General features: G+C 33.0%; 1 pseudogene; it reads right to left on the bottom strand.

Moving 5' to 3' along the window:
• Positions 1 to 2785: 2785 nt before the first annotated feature.
• LOC111738823 lies at positions 2786 to 2901 on the bottom strand (annotated as a pseudogene).
• Positions 2902 to 5037: the final 2136 nt, after the last annotated feature.

Raw genomic sequence — 5037 nt, 5'->3', positions numbered from 1 at the left:
GTCAAGTTTTTAATCTGAGGATTAGCTGAATTAATATTATGAAGAACAAGTACTGTACTTGGCAGTTTGGGTCAATTGACAGGCTTCAGAGGTACTGTGACCTATTCTTGAGAAAGATAGTTTTTGGGGTGGTAAAGGTAGAAAAGCAGGGGAACAAAACTTCCAATAATATCTGATGGACCCCAGAATTTCACACATCGGAGCTGTGAATAACGCAAAGATTCCTTAGTTGGGTGCAACACTTGCTAAAACCTACATTTTGAGATATGGTCTTATCAAGAGATTACTGGCCATACTTCTATCCTCACAATGACTCCCAGCATTTCAAAAACACTAGTGGGTTAGAGGGTCAGCTAAACTTTCAACAATCTTTATGCTTCACAACAAAAGAATGATGAATAATTTTGTGTTTTAATATCATCTAAATGAAATGTCATGTAGCTATTTCATTATTTGCTCCTATTTTACAATAATGGAGATTTTTTATGTTATAATGTCTAACTTTATATACAAATTATGCAGACATTATGCTTATAACTATATAAACATGGCCACAAATAGGAAAAAAGCAAAGGAGGGATAATATTTTAAAGCATTATCTCTGGTATATTTAGATAAAGAAATTGTGTTTATTTGTTTTGTTTTTTACTTTACTGTGTTCTTTAAATATTATTTAATGGACAGATAATATGTTTTAAAAGCATTAATAATGTATTGAATGCTAAATATGGGCAAAATCAGTGCTAGGTACAGCAGAGATAAAAGGATAAATAAAAAGAGTCTTTCTTAAAGAATTGTGTTGTAGCAGGGGAGATGAGACTTACGTAACACAATGCATCATAGTACTCCAGTAGCGAGTGTTACGTGAGGGCTCAGAATATGAGCTGTACAGTATAGGGAAAGAAAGAGGATGATTACCACCTTGCGTCAGTTTGTATTTACTTTTTATGCATACAGGTCGGTGAATAGCAAAGCTAAATCCATAAAATAGATCTATGTGTACCTTTAGAAGTTTTTATTTACCGTTTATATTTTAGAGAATAGGAACCTTGTTGCAGGTATTCTACTGAATTCTTTTCCTTCCAGATTTGAAAATCTGTTGGAAAGGAAGAACAAAGGTAATTTAATTTCAGCAGACCTGTTCTGACATGCCTAATTAATTGGAAACACACCTGGGAATTACAGGAGCTTAAAAATAACTCAACTAATTTTCTGGTCAAAAAATAAATTCATGATGAATTTTAAATACAAAAAATAAACTTTTATGAGACTTTTTTGGCGAGGATTTTAAAAGCTTCAATAATTTACACATTGTTCACAGACTTTCAACAGCCACATTGTTCACAGACTTTCAACGGCTAAACTCTTGACTTCCTGAATATTTCTGAAGCATTAAAAAAAAAGAAATCTCTTAGCAAATATGAAATCTATCCTACTCTTTTCAGAATGGTCATCTGACTTCAAGATGGAAAGCATAGATAGAGAATAATAGGAGAAAGGACATCAAATATTTATAGTATATAATTTCGTTCCAGTTTAGAATACAGTATTGTGACAGTTATACAAGTCATATGTAGATACTATTCAAAAGTGTTTCAATAAGAGGATGGCAGAATGAATATGAAATTTAGAGTTAAGCATTTTATTTTATTATTCAGTTGTCATCTTTTATTTTAGGTTATGAAGAGAGACAAATATGGCAGGTGCACAATGACTAAATTGGCAGAAAAATGAAGTTAAGTAGCTGTAGTTTAATTTATTCATAATATATTAAGAGTACAATTAACAATATTAGCATTTTAGCAGTTAGAAAAAAAGAACATGGCATATTTTGATTGTGCTTCAATTTATTCACATGGAAATTTTAAGAAGTTTACTTAAAGAGAAAGAAGAGATCACTAAATATATCCGTAGGGATCAATAGTTAATATTAAATTTTTAAAGGAATGTTTTGCATAATAAAGACATCTCCATGTCCTAGCACACAGGTCCATTTCAACAGTATTGTGAGGTTCTGGTAACCTACCGCAGTGACTTCTCAACTTTCTTGACTACAACCTACAGAAAAAAGTATACTGTAAAATCACAGTGCCTGAAGGAAGCCAATGAGACAATCTAGTTCATTTCCTCCCATTGAACCTGAATCATATCACATGTGAAGCTTTTCTATCCTTAAAGCTACCATTATTCTGCTCATCGATAAAATGAGGCTAGTAAGATTTGTCTCATTAGAGTAGGATTAAATCAAAAGATGTAGATAAAAGACCTAATATGAGTATACTTATGAGGAAGTAAAAAAAAAAGGCATTTATTACTACTACTATTATTGATGAGCTGATACAATAACCTCTTTTAAACTGTAAAAACATTTTCAATAAATTTTTTCTCATATTTTCTTAGACAATCTAGTTCATCCTGCTCCAATTCACACTCTACATCTAGCACTTAAAGGTAAAGTCTTCTAATTGATTCATTTCATGGTTCTTTTGCCAGCCTTCTGTCAGTTTCCAACCTTGTGAGCTACTTTAGGGTAGGAACCATGCTTTATGCCCAGTTTAGAGCATTGAACTGGGCACACAGTAAAGTGTGAATGTGAAAACATTTTTAATATGTTCTTTTATTCCTTTTTAAATTACATTTTTGAAAAAATAATACACATACATAGTTTATATCAAATATATATAACAAAATATAGTAATTTTCTGTCAAACTTCTTTAATTCCTTTCTCCAGAGGCAATCACTTTTGACTTTTTTACTTATTTTTTTATTATTTATTATTATTTATGCCTACAGCACCTGGTCTTCCTAGGTGGTCTCTCATCCAAGTACTAACCAGGCCCGACTCTGCTTAGCTTCCAAGATCAGATATCGGGCTTGTTCAGGGTGGCATGGCCGTAGACCAGGGACTGTGGCTCCACTGGGGCATGAACCCAGGACCTTCTGCGTGTAAAGCAGACGTGCTAAACGCTACACTATGGAACCATGTCCACTTTTGACTTTTTTAGAGATTCCTTTTCAGATAGGTCCATATTTCTCAATACTATTCATATACTCCTATATTTTGATTATTCAATTTTAAATGTTATCTATTGACTTTCTAATATGGTGCTTAGGATTTAGCTCTCCTCTACTTTCCTCTCCCATTTCCCACAGTAGAGATACATTAAAAGTTGTGTTCAGATGTAATTAATTGCTTACATTATTATGACTAAATAATATTTATAGCTGAGCATTTTAGGAATTTAATAAAATTACATTTCCTTTTGATTTTTCTTGACATTAATAATAGCCTTGGTTTTTCATTAAATTGATTTTACTTAAAGTTTTTGCTAATTTTCCACAATAGCCTTTCAGCACCATTTTTCCCAAGATCATTCTCTAGTAATCTGTTCCATGTATTTTTTTATGGAATGAAATCTGGAGACTTCCATTCATTTTCTATTTGAATTGACAGGATATTGTAAAGCACTTGTCCAGGAACTTTATTTCCCTGTCATGCAGAGAATTCCTTTATTTTTCTTTCTATTTGGGTGCCCTGTTTTCTTGATACCCTCTTTTCTTCTTTCTCATTTACTCCCTTGTTCTATTGGAGTACATCCTCTACTTATTTCCCAAGAAAGGGTGCATGGGAAATATAATATTTGAGAATTTGTATATCTGAAATATATTTTACCATAACACTGTTAGGCTGAGCATTGATTTCTACGTTGAAAGTTTTCTTTTTTTCATAATTTTTAAAGTACTACTACACTCTCTTCTGGAGAAGAATGTTGCTGTTGAGATACCTCATTTTGGTTCCCCTTTTTTACAAGGCATACTTCTTCCTTTTTTCTCTTTTAAGCTTATCTCTGTTATTCTGAAATTTTAGTAATAGGTCTTAGATGGATTTATTGTGTGTGTGTGTGTGTGTGTGTGTGTGTGTGTGTGTGTGTGTATGTGTGTGTGTGTGTGAGACTTAGTGGGCACTTTTAATCTGGAAACTCATGTCTTTCAGTGCTGGTAATTTTTCTTAAATTGTTTTATTGACGATTCCTTAGCTACTGTTCGATCTGATTTCTCTTTTTCAAAATTTCTGTGTCTTAAATATTGTACCCCTTGGACTGTCTTCTTTTCTTATCATTCTCTTATTTCCCATATTTTCATACTCTAGTTTCTAGATGATTTCAGTGACATTATCTTTCATCATTACTATTGAATTTTTCATCTCTGCCATCATGCTTTTTATCATGGCTGTTTTTGTTTCCCAAATGTTCCTTTATATAATAAGAAAGTCTTGCAATATTTTCTCTTACTGCTTTGAGAAAATTTCAACTTTCTTTTCCTTCTAAGATAGTGGCTGCTCCTTACATCTGTTATTCCTATATTCTCTAGGGTCCTTTTTACATTTTACCAGATAATCCCTGGTTACTCCAATTCCCTGTTATACTTACTAATTCTTTATATTAAACTATCCCTGTTCAAATTACTGTGATTTGGTCCTGATTGCTACAGTCACTTTGAGCCTGTACTTCAAGCCCACAGGAGGCTGTCTGGCATCCATGGAATAATAGCAGAGTATGTAGTGCTCTTCTCCATCTGCCCCTGGCCATCTATCTATTTATTTCCCTAGCTATTCTGACTACTTTGTACTCTGCTTCCCATCTCCAAATATTCATTCTTTTTTTTCAAGAGTACTAAATTATTTGTAGTTTTCAGGATTCACAAAGCAGACTGATACTCCTGAGCCTTAAATGCATGTGATTTTCTCACTCTAGAAATAATAATTTATCTGCACAGTCATCTCTCAGCATTGCTCAATGCCCCATTTCTGAAAAGCCTTCCTTGACCCTTTATCTCCTGAAATTAGTTGTTTTTACCTCTTGATTCCTTAGAGCAAAAGCGATTCACAGGTCTGTCTCCTGAATTCATGGTGAACTCTTTATCTTTCTTTCTCTTACCGGACTAGTACATTGCCCTTTTGTCACACATTAAGAACTCAATAACCTTTGTGAAATGAATGAATGTGTTTAATTTTTCAGGGATCTAATTTACCATTT

Source organism: Pteropus vampyrus, unplaced genomic scaffold (assembly GCF_000151845.1).
Source record: "Pteropus vampyrus isolate Shadow unplaced genomic scaffold, Pvam_2.0 Scaffold43, whole genome shotgun sequence".
Taxonomy (NCBI): Eukaryota; Metazoa; Chordata; class Mammalia; order Chiroptera; family Pteropodidae; genus Pteropus; species Pteropus vampyrus.
Note: the sequence above shows the minus strand (reverse complement) of the source record. Positions and strands in the feature narration are given on the sequence as shown.